Raw genomic sequence first — 15,448 nt, 5'->3', positions numbered from 1 at the left:
TCAAGCAAGGGATCGATTGGTTCGGGTGCAAGCACACCAACGACTACTTTTTCATGATTCCAACAGGCATTTCATCACTCCAAGCTTCCCTAATGGCTACTTCTTCAATTTTTCTATAAATTGGGCACTCAAACACACCAAGAAGATTGATGAATCAAGAGAGTAAGAGCCAATAAGCCATATTTTTATTCTCTCAAAGAATCAAGAGTTTTTAGAGCTTCAAAGTCCATATCTTTGTATTTATTGTATCCAAATTATATTTGTTGTTCATTCATCATTTTTTTCTACTTAAACTTAGCAAACACTTAGCCTTAGAGAGGTTGTTCAATTGTTTACAAAATTACCTTTGATATACAAGGGTGGAAGAGAACAAGAGGTGAGGTATCCTTTTGATATTATAAGGGTAGAGGTTGCTATCTAAGCCTTGAGAAAAAGATAGAGATTTAGTATAAGATAGGCTTGTATCTTGTAAGAAGTTTTTTCCAATTAGTGGATTAAAGCCTTGGTGTGACAACCAAAAGAGAGGACATAAGAGCCTTGTGGAGAAGGATCGAACCTTTATAAATTATTGTGTTTGATTTTTCTATCCCTATCTCCTTACAATTTATTATTGTTTATATTTGATTTTAGGTTCATTAATTGTTTTTGTTAACATTATATTTTCATCAAAAGTGCTTATTGTTTTAATTTTCATTCAATTATATTGAAATCATTTGTTTAGAAAGAATTTGAAGAAATCCAATTCACCTCCCCTCTTGGATCACCATTTCACCTATAAAGCTAACAATTGGTATAAGAGCTTTGATCTCTTTTTATAGGTTTAACCACCTTGAGTAAAGATCCTATGGCTCAATTTTGGTTCCAAGATGGTGAGAAAGTCCTCAAAGCTCCCATGGTTGATAAATTTGAATTTTGTGAATAGAGAAAGATGATGAAGATGTTCATAATGGCCCAAGATTTTAGAACTTGGAATGTGGTTGAAAAAGGGCTTGGAATTCCTTCAAATGATGCAAAGTACATGAAGTAAATAATAGATGATGCAAAGGTCAAGTGCATTCTCTATGGAGCTTTAGATGATTACAACTTCAACTTGGTCCCAAAATGCTCAACTTCAAATGAGATATGGAAAAAGTTGGATGAGCTATATGAAAGATAAATTTTCAACCAACATGCACCATGTCTCATGGCTATTGAGTAACCAAAGGTAACCTCTAACTCTTGTGATTCAAACTCTTATGCTTTTGATGAATTTCAAGATGCTTACAATGATTTAGTAATTAAGTTTCAAAATATGCATTTGAAACATAAGAAAATGATTTCAAAATTAAAAATTGAAAATGAATTTTTAATGAATTCAAAGAATGATTTGGAAGAGTAAAATGATAAATTGAAAATGAATTTTGAAGCTTGTCAAAAGAGATATGAAATGCTAGAAAAAGAGAATTTAGAATTGAGAAAGAAATTTGAAGTTTTGATGAATGAAAAACAAGAGCTTTTAAACAAAAGTTAAAATAGTAAAATGATTAAGTGCAATTTTTGTAATTTTCATGGTCATACTATACATACTTGTCCTATTAGAAGAAAAGTTCTATATAAAAGTATGCAAGTATGGGTTCCAAAAGGAACAAGAGACTTGGTAACTATCTCATAAGGACCCAAAGCTATTTGGGTACCAAAAATCAAATGAGATTGTCTCTTGTAGGTGTGCTAGAGCAAGGAGCCACAACGTGAGATTGAAGATTAAATACTTTAGACACACAATGGAGATGGGTAACCTCTAAACTTTTATTTGAAGAGAATTCAAATTTGGTTACCTATTCTTAATGAAATTTGAAAGCTTGATTAATTATGCAAAATTTGGTTGACATTGATTACAAGACATATGTTGCATAATCTTGAAAAAATGTGAGCTTGAGTTAAGTATGCATTTATTTATTTATTTTTATTTATTCTTTGAATGTATTATTTTAATATATTCCTCATGTTTGTTGATATTGTGTTTAATGCTTGAGATATACTTTGTATATGCCTATATGACCATGTTGATTAAAAATTACTCAATTTTTTTCTTAATGCTTGGATATTGTGAAATATTTTTTGAAAACTTGATTGTTATATTCTAAATTGTTTTATCTCTTGATTTGTCATTTTAAAAATTGATGATCATTTTGTGCTTAAATTATAAATATTGATGTTTGATTGTTCATCTTTTGATTTCTTATGAAATGGTCTTGAAATATGCTTTAATTCTTTATCCTTATTAATTCAAGATCTATTTCTTCTTTGTGATTGATGAATTGAAGAACTTTATGTGCTCAAATGGAATATATTGATTCTTGGTTCATCTTTATGTTTTGGGTCAAGATATGTACTCATATGATGATTGATTCAACTTGACCTTAATACTTGTGATTTGAAAGTACTTAAATTGTTTATTTCTTAATTTGTGAAATACCTTTTGTGATATACTTGCTCTTGTGCTTAAATGTTTTATCTATTGATTTGTGTTTTTAAATTGATGAACTATTTTTTTAAATGATATGTGTTGTTGGTCCATTTATTACTCTTGTCAAGTGTGTGCTTATATGAATATGATTGAGCTTTACTTGACATGCTTGCAATATGACTAAAATGAGTGATTTTCTTATGATGCTTATTTTTACCTTTAGTTATTGTCCATTATGGCCTATAATTTGTGCAGACATATTTATGCTTTTGTGCTAAAATTGTCTTGAATATGTTTTTAATGATAAATATGTCTTCATTGAATTTTTAGTTTTCATATGGCCTAAAATATATTTTGACATATTCTTTAGTGATTGAATATACATAAAATATTGAATATGTCTATTTTATGTTTATGAATGATCTAAAAGGTTTGATTTTTGCACATTACATGAGAACTTTTGCTTTAGTGCCATTCTTATGCTATTTGATGTTGTTAGCTTTATAGGTTAGATGGTGATCCAAGAAGGGGGTGAATTGGATTTCTCTAAATTCTTCCCAAACAAATGATTTCAATATAGTTGAATGGAAATTAAAATAATAAGCATTTTTGATGAAAATATAATGCAAACAATAACAATTACTGAATCTAAAATCAAATATAAACAACAATAAATTTAAGAAGATAGGGATAGAGAAATCAAACAAAATGATTTATAGAGGTTCGGTCCTTCTTCACAAGGCACCTACGTCCTCTCTTCTTGGTTGTCCACACCGAGGCTTCAATCCACTATTCTTGAATTGAAAATACAACCTATCTTTTTCTTTCCAAGGCTTAAGATAGAAACCTCTACCCTTTGTAGTATTTTATCCAATCTCACTACAAATCTCTCAAGAGGATACCTCACCTCTTGTTCTCTTCCACCCTTGTATATCAAAGGTAATTTTGCAAACAATAGAACAACCTTTCTAAAGCTAAGTGTTTGCTAAGTTTAAGTACAAGAAAATGATGAATGAACAACAAATAAAAATTGGATACAATAAATACAAAGATATGGACTTTGAAGCTCTAAAAACTCTTAATTCTTTGAGAGAATGAAAATGTGGCTTATTGGCTCTTGCTCTCTTGATTCATCAATCTTCTTGGTGTGTTGGAGTGCCCAATTTATAGAGAAATTGAAGAGGTAGCCATTGGAAGTGTTTGGGAGAAGAAAATAGCCGTTGGAAGCACCAAAAAGTAGCCGTTGGAGTGTTTTCACCTAGAACTGATAGATCCCTTCCATGAGGGGATTGATTCTATCGGTGGCTGGGTGGTTATCTCATATTCTGCACTCTACTCACTAATTTGATTATATCTTGAATTACACAAATCCAAATCACAAATCATTTGAAGATTTAGAAACTAAACTTAAAGCGTTTTCTATCCATATAAATTTCATCACCTAATTCACTATGTATGAATTATAGTGAATTTTCAAAGTTAGGTCTTGTGCAGTTTTTTTGACAACTACAGAGTGTCTAGTAAAAATTCAAAATCTTTTCTTAGAAAATTTGGATTTTGATTTTGTTTAATCCATTAGAAAGTAGACTCAAAGAGTTTTCCAACCATATAAAATTCAAATATAAGACTTTGTGAATTAATACAGAAAAATAAAGTAAATTCAATGTTCGAAAACTTTGTTCTTATAAAACAGCTTTCTTAAGTTAATCTATTTCTCAAAAACAATATTATCAAAATTGTATTAAGTCCAAAATGAATAAGTTCACTTTAAAAATAACAATTGGACTTTCATTTAAGCTCAAATAAATAATCTTTAAAGATAGATTTGGTTTGAGAAATATGACACCAAGAAAGGTTTGTTTAAACTTTGAAAATCATATTATTTATTTAGTACCAAAATATAAAATTTAAGAACATGTACTAAATAAATCCTTTTTCAAAATCTTGATCAAGTTTATTTAGCTTTAATGTTTTATCATTTCAAAATAAGGATCAATTCAAAGCTAACAGATGTTTAAATTAATATATGGCCTCTAGCTTAAGTATATATCTCTCTTGCAATTGGCAACTTGTGCTTAATGAATAAATTTTCTTTTGCCTATAATGACTTAGAATATGGAATTGTTTTCTAACAATTGGTATAATTTTTATCAATTGATTTTCTTGGTGCTTCTAATGAAAATCCTTTATCAAGAAATTTTTCTAAGTCTATGCTAGGAGAACTTGAAATGAGCATGAATGAACCTACATTTTTGGAATTTCAAGTGGAACAAGCAAAGCAAGTCATCTTCATCAATCAAGCCTAATCGTATCAAAGACTTAGCTTAAATGATGTGGAATGGATGATTCAAAGCCTCACTTAACTACAATGAGCACAAAAACATAGCTTGACAAGGATGGAGGTAATTGTATTGAATCTATGCTATGTGCCTATGATTTATAATGTTTAATGCATGATTTGATAAATGCTTGCTTTTATAGATGCAAAAATGAGATATTGTGTTTGAATTTGTGAACACTTTGTACAAATTAATCCCCAAGCTACTTGATAAATTTTATCTTAATATTTTTTAAAACTTGGATTAATTAATTCACCTTTATTAATATTCATGCCTAGTTTTTGATTGCTTTGATTAATAGCTTTTATTGCATGAATATTTGTTTGCATCTTTGGACATTGATATGAGTTGAATATATTGATTTTTTTTTTATCTTTCAATTGCCTTGACTCATGGATTATGAACTTACATTTTTAAAATTTTATATACATGTTCATTGATTAAGATCATTGAGATAGCATGTACCACATTATGTCTAAATGTTTGTATCTTTATTGGTATATTGCTATATGTGATTTGAAATGCTTTTGCATATGCTTGTATGGTTTTGATTGAAAAATATGTTTGAATTGTATTTATGTACTTGCATATGTTTGGATTAAGAATATTGCTTTACATTGAAATAATTTGGATTATAATTGAATAATTATGCTTTCATTATTTCTTTGCTGTAGCATATGTGCTCATCATGTTTGGAAAATCATGCTTATATAATCTTTGTTATGACATGATGATAATTGAACCTCATTGTTCATTAGTACTCATGATTTATTATATACGTATGAGTTTTTGGTTTTTGTTTGGGTAGGATAGCTTATGAAAGATTACTGTTATCATTTTATGCATGTTTTGAATGAATATTTCATATGCTTGAAGTATGTGTGCTTTATTAAAGGTGTTGAATACAATTGCTAAAAATTGGTAACAATTGGTATCAAAATTGCCAAAAAAAGTTTTTTTTGAACTTTCATAGATGCTTATTTCTGTGCCTATCCTTGATATAGCTCGTACCTTTCATGCACCTTTCATGAAAAATTGTGTGTGCCTTATATTGATTAATCCTTATTTTCAAAATAAGGAGAAATCTTATAATACAATTTTGCTTGACTTGTTTTGTGATAACAATCGGTATGTTTTTTGATGACATATCTTTAACAATTGGTATCCTTAACAATTGGTATGAGCTTGTATGCATGTGCTTGAATTCACGCTTAATTGCTATTGATGTTTTATGTTCTAAGCTTATAATAACTTGATTTATGAATAGGTTGCATATCTTTTATTATCTTTTTGCTCATAAATTTCATATGATTAGATTGAATGAATGATTTTGTGCTAAAATGCTAAAATTGAATACACTTATGCTTTTGTGCTTGAATACATGTATGTGAACTTCATTGTGCATATTACACTTGATTACATGCATTCAAAATACTCTTGATATTATTGGTATCAAGCATTTTGTCCCATGCCTTGAATTGATCTCTCTTTCTTTTGAAATGACAAAAAGGGGGAGAGAGTTTAGAGATATTTCTTCTTGTATGCTTATTACAATTGATATAAGAGTTTAAGCATTTGGTATAAAGAGCATAAACAAAAGGGAAGAGAAATATTTCATGAATATATTTATTAATGATGCCTCTTTGTGTTTATTTGCTTATTAATATGCTCATGCCTTTTTGCTATGACAAAAAGGGAGAGAAATATCATATAGACAAATTTACTTGTGCTTGATATACATATGTTTATGTATGCTTAATTGCTATATATGCTCTAACATATGTTTGTTGAGTTGTGTTGGATTAAGATGCATAAATTGAGGGGGAGTTTTGCCATGTTGGATTAGCATGCACAAATTAAGGGGGACTTTTGCCATGCATTGCTTAATGGGGAGTTTTCCAAAGTGTCTTTCAAAATCTTAAATGTTTCAAAAAAAGTTTTTCTTCAAGCAAATTTATTTTTAAGTTTTGTCATATCAAAAAGAGGGAGATTGTTAGCCTTGAATTGATCCATATTTTGAAATGATAAAACATTAAAGACAAATAAACTTGATCAAAATTTTGATAAAGATTTATTTAGTATATGTTCGTAAGTTTTTTATTTTGGTATTAAATAAATAATATGATTTTCAAAGTTTAATCAAACCTTTCTTGGCTTCATATTTCTCAAACCGAATCTATCTTTAAAGATTATTTATTTGAGCTCAAATGAAAGTCCAATTGTTTTTTTTAAATTGAATTTATTTATTTTGGACTTAATATAATTTTGATAATATTGGTTTTGAGAAAAAGATTAACTTAAGAAAGTTGTTTTACAATAACAAAGTTTTCCAACATTGAACTTATTTTATTTTTCTGTATTAATTCACAAAGTTTTAATATTTGAATTTTATATGATTGGAAAGCTCTTTGAGTCTACTTTCTAATGGATGAAACAAAATCAAAATCCAAATTTTCTAAGAAAAGATTTTGAATTTTACTAGACACTCTACAGTTGTCAAAAAAACTGCACAAGAGATAAATTTGAAAATTCACTATAATTCGTACTCAATGAATTAGGTGTTGGATTTTATATGGATAGAAAGCCCTTTAAGTCTAGTTTCTAAATCTTTGAATGGTTTGTGATTTGGATCTATATAACTCAAGATATGATCAAATTAGTAAGTAAAGTACAAAATGGGAGATTACCACCCAACATAGACAAGATTGATCCCCTCTAGAAGGGATCGATTGCATTTTCAAACATAATGCTCCCAAGACTAAAAATCCAGAAAAGTGATTGATCCCCCCCACATAGGAGATCGATCACCCCATTAACCAATTGATCCCCTACAAAAAGGGATCGATCAGTTAGGCTATTTTTAAGTGGAAAATGGTTCAAAACGTGAACCAATCGATCCCCTCAAGTAAGGGATCGATCGGTTTTAGGCGTAAGCACACCAACGACTACTTTTTCATGATTCCAATGGGCATTTCTTCACTCTAAGCTTCCCTAATGGCTACTTCTTCAATTTCTCTATAAATTGGGCACTCCAACACACCAAGAAAATTGATGAATCAAGAGAGCAAGAGCCAATAATCTATATTTTCATTCTCTCAAAGAATCAAGAGTTTTTAGAGCTTTAAAGTCCATATCTTTGTATTTATTGTATCCAAATTATATTTATTGTTCATTCATCATTTTCTTGTACTTAAACTTAGCAAACACTTAGCCTTAGAGAGGTTGTTCAATTATTTGCAAAATGACCTTTGATATATAAGGGTGGAAGAGAACAAGAGGTGAGGTATCCTCATGATATTGTAAGGGTAGAGGTTGCTATCTAAGCCTTGAGAAAAAGATAAAGATTTAGTACAAGATAGGCTTGTATCTTGTAAGAATTTTTCTTTAATTAGTGGATTGAAGCCTTGGTGTGGACAACCAAGAGAGAGGACGTAGGTGCCTTGTAGAGAAGGACTGAACCTTTATAAGTCATTGTGCTTGATTTCTCTATCCCTATCTCCTTACAATTTATTATTATTTATATTTGATTTTAGGTTCATTAATTGTTATTGTTAGCATTATATTTTCATCAAAAGTGCTTATTATTTTAATTTCCATTCAATTATATTGAAATCATTTGTTTGGGAAGAATTTATAGAAATCCAATTCACCCCCCCTTGGATCACCATTTCACCTATAAAGCTAACATATTTTTTGTAAGCTTTCTAAAAAAGACTCTTCCACTTTTGATTTCTTTGTCCTTTTTTATATTGAACCGTTTTTATATTGAACCGCCACTTTCTTCACTAAGCTTCACTGTTTGTCCTCTTCTTCTCTTTTCCATTTCCCTACAATTGTCTTGGCCGGCCACTACCTTTGTTATTTTGTATCTACTATAGGTACCATCATCCTATCCTTCATTATGATAAACCAACTTGTTTTTTGTCGGATGTTCCCCCTCATACATGTATATCCATGCACTTACTTGAATGACACAAAATGGTCCCTTTTCCTTTTTTTCCTTTTTTTTTTTACTCATCCACATGCCTTTATTTCTTCTTATGAACAACTGGGTAGGTCCTTTTGGGCCTTTCCTTCTTTTCCTCCTTTTGTTATAAGTCTTAACTGTAAAGGCCATGTTTTAGCCCACTTTTAATGGTTCATTTGAGCTCATTTTTTCTTGTAAAATGGGCCTAATAATAAGCAGCATTAAGGGCCCTATTTGGGTTTCTAAGTGGACTTTTAGGAGGGGCTATTTATGGCCTTCTCCTAAGTTACAAGTAGGATTCTTATTCAAATTTCTCCCTTTTATTTTATTTTATTTTTAATTTTTTTAGCCTCATTTGATAATTGTTTTGGGCATTTAATAAGGCTAAAAAATGGGCTGCCTTAAATTATCAATTTTGATTTCTATTTCAGGGCTTCATAAAATAAATTATGTAGTAGCCTCAAAAAATGAAGATCTCGAATCATTATGGAAAAATGAGTCTAGATTAATAGTGTTAGGTCATTCTGAATAAAATTAAGTGTCTATAATTGTTAGTATTATCAATTTAGTTTTTATTAATTTGCATGTATGAAATGAATATAATGTCATGCAAATGGGGCATTACTTTAGATCAATATATGCAAAGGAAACACTTATTAACTATAGAAATCCTTGTACATCATCTAATCTTTCATTCATTAAAACCTTAAAAACACTAATTTGGGCATATTGCCCCCTAATTTTATACAAAAAACTTAACAATAAATAATTGTAATCCTGAGTTGGTATGAACTCTAGTTCAAGTTCTTTAGCTCTCTCCACCATTTCTCTAGTTTTCTTCCTAGCCTTGTAGATTTGAGAAGTCAGGTTTTCTATATACTCTTGCTTTCCTAAGCTTTTTTGCTCTCGTAATTTCTTGAGCTTTTACTTTCATATTACATATATGGGCCCATTTATCTTTTATTTCTTGGCATTCGATCAAAATCTTATTTGTATGATTTTGATTATTGACTAGTTGTATTTTCAAGCTCATAAGCTCTTGTTCCAATACATTTTTTCATTCTACAAATTGAAATTCCTATTTTGCACTTCATTTTATTTGGCTTTTAGCTTCCCATTTTCCCTATGGCACTTGGTTACTTTTGCAAAGACTCCAAAAAACTGATCTTTCTATATGTGCTACTCTTTAATGAGTGTAATAACCAATTCCTTACTTGCCCGAGCTCTATTCTTCTAGTATTCCACCATTTTTCTCAGTTTTTAGACATTCCTTTTAGATCCCCTTGATGGCCTAATGTCCATCCTTAATATTTTTTTCTTTTTACGAAGATCTTGTAAATCCCATTTCAATTCCTTTTATTCCTTAGCCAGCTTTTGTAATGCATCATCTTTCATCATTATATCATCTTTCATCATTATATCATCCTCAACTGGTTGACTTGATCTATCATTGCCATATTATCTTTCTTCATTTTCTTTATTTCAATCTTAAACTCTTGCTGAGTGATCTCAAGAACTGATAATACAAGCTTTGATGTAGGGATAAGTAACTGATCTACAACATCTATTGGCAAAGATCTAACTTCATTGACTCTTTTCATTTTCCATGTAAGGTACCATTTGCAACATTATCTGCATATCTAGTCGAGTTCATTCGATTAATTTGCTTCCATGCCTTAATGACCTCTCAAACTTTTTTCATATAATTGGGTGCCCCATAACCAAACTTTAGCAAATTAAGTCCATGAATCATAGGGATGAACTAATGAGAACCATATTACCTTTGGACCATAAGAGGTGCATAATTCACTACTTTCCATATTCCTAGCAATGGTACCTACAGCTCATTTCCACAACTGTATAATATGGCTATGGAAAGTATCTACAGTGCTCTCTATGTTATGTTTTACTAGTCAGCCTTAGAAAAAATGCCATCCATTGTCTTTTTGTCCAATCCTCTTGCCATTCTTTGGTGACTAACTCCTTGATTGAAACAAAATGAATGGAAAATGGTCGAAATGATATCTTTTTTTTCCCCAAAAGTGACTTTGGATCTAAACATAGAGCAACTAATTACATCCTATGAATCATCATTCATTTTTCTTAAACAAAAGTTTAGGATCTAATGGTCTCCACTAAGATAGTTGGTGAATGATTTATGGCATTGTCCAATTGCTTAAAAAAGTCAACCACTAATCCTTCTATATGTCTTAGTACATTGGAGACTATCATCAACCCATACACAGCCAAGGCAAACAAATCCAATCTGCGATCATCATTAATGTTTCCTTATATGCTCTAATAAAAATGCTAATGGAATTATTTTAACCCTATTATTTCCCTTATTATGCTTGTCTATTTCCTCAACCCCTATTTGCATAATCTTTACTAATTTCTTTCTATATTTGGTAGTCTTTTGCTTCTTCTAGTAGGTCTTATCTTGATTGGCAAATTCTATCTGTAGTAAGGATAAGTACTTTTCAATTGTAGAAGTTAAATTTTCTTAATTAAACACAAAGTACCTATAAAATGGATCCTAAAACTGTACTACAATTTTGATAAATGACTTATAATTTTTCACCGATATGAGTAATGCCACATCTCTATTCTTTGAGAAAAACTTTTTCTTCTCTAATCACATTGCTTCTATATGGCTTATAACTTGACTATATCACTTTGATTTAAATCTACATATACCAATTATGAAAGTGTAAAGATGATAGCACCTTAAAATATAATATTTTTACAAGCTAAAAGTGGTGCTAAATTTTAAAATTTGGATATTTTTTGCACTTTTCATGTTGGTTTCATGATTTTAGGGTTTTAAGTTCATGGGCTTCATTTTCATGCAAGCCATGCAAGCCATGCAAGCAAGCATGTAAGGAACACTTTTGGCCCTATCTTGGAAGCTTATAGTTAAACCATATTGATCCAAATTCATCTATCCATATAACCAAGATAGAGTTTTACTTGCACAAGGACTCTCTCATAATGCATCGTATTTGGCCATACCTATTCCAGGAAGGATTGCATGTAAGTTAAAGCTCACATGGAATCTAACATATTCGACGAAAATAGAGTTAATCCAAGAGTGACTTTCTTGCTTAGACATGAAGGAATTTTGCTTGCATAATGACTTTACATACAATCAGCTAGCTCACTTCCAAAAAAAGATTAACCACACATGTGATTCAAGCATACAAGGACATTTCTGTTTCTATCTATTCGACAATTTAAAATGCAAGAGGGGATAATGCATCATTTGAAGAATTTTAAGCCTAAGGGGACCTAGATATATTTGGCCAAAGGAGATTGAAGTCCACTATGAATCTTTTATTTAGCCTTGAAGAGTTTTGCTTGGAAGAGGACTTTATCTCTTTGAATTTTAAGAAATTAGTTAAAAAGTAAATTATCTTTTCTTGAAATCCTTATTAATCGAACATAAGAAAGAGATTTAATCAAGATTGCATTAAGCTAAGATGAATGACCAAGATATTTTCTTAAAGAGCCAAGGCATTTAAGAATAAGGAGTCCATCTTTGTCATGCAACTTTGAAAAATCAAGATAAAGCTTTATCACCTAATATTTGAATTTAAATTCAACTATTGTAAACTTATCCCCCTTGGCTGAATCCCTCACTATAAATAAGGAGGCCATTCACCCTATTTCATCATCCCATTCCTCAATTCTCTTCTCTCTTTAGTTTTTTAGCTCTTTTCTCTTTAGTATAGTTTTGGCTTAAGTGATAGATTTGGCAATAGCAAAGCTTTATCCTTTAAAATTCTTTTATTTCAATACAAGAAGTATTCTTTTCCAACATCTTTTCTTTTATTTGTTCTAAGTTTTAAATCTTGTTTTACTTTTTTAATTTTGGCAAAAGTATCTTTTTTATTTTAAAGTTTGATTCAATCATTCCTATTTCTCTCTACAAGTTTTGGCCATTAGTCTTTGATGTTCTAGGCCTTTACTTTTATGTAATCTTTCTTTTCTTTACAAGCATTTGGCAAGCACTCTTTCTTGTTTTCAAGTTTTTACTTTGGCAATCTTGTTTTTACTTTTTTAATTTTGGCAAAAGCATCCTTTTTATTTTAAAGTTTGATTCAATCATTCCTATTTCTCTTTACAAGTTTTGGCCATTAGTCCTTGATGTTCTACGGGTTTACTTTTATGCAATCTTTCTTTTCTTTACAAGCATTTGGCAAGCACTCTGTCTTGTTTTCAAGTTTTCAATTCTTGTTCTTTTAGACCCAGTTTGTGGCTATATTCTTTTACTTCCTAAGTGACAGTTGGTGAAGTATAGATCTAAGCCTATAATTGCTTTAAATATTTCTTTTCTTTATTTTGCAACAAAACCTAATTGTTCACTTATTTAGATATAAGAATCTAATATCTTGCCTTTGATACTTATGGAACTTCCTAATATTATAATCTATAATCCCTTGAAAGATGACACTGGAATACTTCCATTCATTACTTGATCTGTGCATTTCAGGCTATCTAAAAAGTAGCAATCAAGTTTTTGGCATCATTGCCAGAGATTATAGCTATGTTCTCAATATCAATAAAGATTTTTTAAACTCTTATAATCTAAGCCTTTTTTCTTTTATTTACTTTTATATTGTTTTTCTTTGATCTTTTTTGTTTGCATGCATAGATCCAAAAGTGTTGATTTAGCTCCAATTGATCAAAAATTAAAAAAACATTCAAAAGAAGAAGAAGAAAAGAGTAATCAACACCACCTACACCAACACTTATGGCTAATACAAATAATGAAGGGCAAAGAACCTTAAAGGACTATGTAGTTCCCAATTCAGATGGGTTTCAACCATCCATTAGAAGGCCAACTAATCATGCTAACAATTTTGAAATCAAACCTTTAATTATACATATTGTCCAAACTTTTGTGTAGTTTGGAAGGTTACCAAGCGATGATCCTAATCTTCACCTTTCTAATTTTCTTGAATTATGTGATATTTTTTTATATAATGGTGTTTCTAATGAAGTTATTAGATTAAGATTATTTCCTTTTTCTCTCAAGGACAAGGCAAAAAGTTGGTTGACATCATTACCACCTAGTTTAATCACCCACATGCGATAATTTGGTACAAAAGTTTCTAGCAAAGTTTTTCCCACTAGTTAAAACAAACATGCTGAGGAATAAGATCACCACATTTTTACAAGTAGATGGTGAAACATTATATAATGGATTAGAATGATTCAAAGAGCTATTAAGGAAATGCATACATCATGGATTACCCTAGTGGTTGCAAATCCAGATATTTTATAATGTTTTCACACCACTCATAAGAATCATGTTAGACTTAATTGTTGGAGGGTAATTATGAGTAAGACTCCTAAAGAAGTAAATAAGCTTATTGAAAATATGGTTGTTAACAACTGCCAGTAGGGCATGGAGAAAAAGGTAAGTACAAAGTCTATTTGTTTGTTTGAGATAAATGTTGTCACCTCCATCAATTCTCAATTGGCCACCCTCACTAAAAATATTGATGCCTTAGGAAACCAATGCCAAACTAACCATATGAATGCAATCCAAAACCTTTTTGTGTCGTGTGATATATGTGAAGGACCCTATTCTAGTGAAAGATGCTAATTTAAAATAGAACCTGTCCAATACATCCAATAATCTAAGCCAAACCATAATCCTTATGTAATACCTACAACCCTAGATGGCGAAATCACCTAAAAGAACCAATCAAACCACTAACCCACCAATAACCAAAACAACAACTACCACCATAATCCACCAATTTACAGCCCACCTTAAGAAAAAAAAATCAAGTTTTGAAGATATGTTGACCCAACTGATGTAAGCCAATAATGCCAAAATCTAAAAACAAGTTGCATCAATCAAGAACCTTGAAAACCAAATAAGTCAACTAGCCTAAGCCATAGCCAACCGTAGGTACCTTGCCTAACAACATTAAATCCAACCCTAAAAGACAAGGTAAGGAATGATGTAATGCTATCTATTCTTTGGGAAATAAAGGGATGGAGGATTCTTATGAGAAGGATGATTTTATGGATAAACCTATAGTGGTAAACCTTCCCAATTTTGTGAAACAACCTGAAGTTTGTAAGAAAAGAAGACATATTAAAAGATGAATAACTTCTCAGATTTGAAGGGTAAATGCTATTACAAGTAAAGAGAACACTATTAAAAAGTATTCAGCCTGAGCTTGAAGAAATAGCTTAAAAAGAGGCAATCCAAGAAAAAGATATAAAAAAAAGGTCTAAAAAAAAGTTCAACTAAGGCCAAGAATGATTGCTAGAATGAATAGGTAGTGTTTCAACACAACATCACCTACCTTAAGGCTTATTCAAAAAGAGTCACTTAAAGAGTTGAAGGAAGCCATATTTTTTAAAAACTACAACCTTGAACTTTAACAACTTCTGCCTAAAAAGTAAAAAATCTAGGGAGTTTTACTATTTCTTGCAAAGTTGGACATTTAAAATTTGATGATGCTCTTTGTGATCTTGGTTCTAGTATAAATCTAATTCCTTTGAATATGTTTATGCAATTATGGTGTGGAAAGCTGAAGCCTACAAAGTTTAATCTTAAGTTTGCTGACCAATCTGCTTTATTACCATAAGAAATGTTGAAAAATGTGCTTGTGAATGTTAGTAAATATGCTTTCCTTATGAATTTTGTTGTCTTAGACATGGAGGACGATAAAG

The 15,448-nt window shown here is 30.4% G+C and overlaps 1 non-coding gene across 1 annotated transcript; it reads right to left on the bottom strand.

Annotated features, from left to right (window-relative positions):
* Nucleotides 1–13,899: 13,899 nt before the first annotated feature.
* On the bottom strand, nt 13,900–14,006 carry LOC149515095 (small nucleolar RNA R71). The gene has a single exon (XR_016327910.1). It is a non-coding gene; the product is annotated as a small nucleolar RNA R71 (small nucleolar RNA).
* Nucleotides 14,007–15,448: the final 1,442 nt, after the last annotated feature.

Source organism: Durio zibethinus, chromosome 14, assembly GCF_047325235.1.
Source record: "Durio zibethinus cultivar Kanyao isolate XHJ-2024 chromosome 14, ASM4732523v1, whole genome shotgun sequence".
Classification (NCBI taxonomy): domain Eukaryota; kingdom Viridiplantae; phylum Streptophyta; class Magnoliopsida; order Malvales; family Malvaceae; genus Durio; species Durio zibethinus.
Note: the sequence above shows the minus strand (reverse complement) of the source record. Positions and strands in the feature narration are given on the sequence as shown.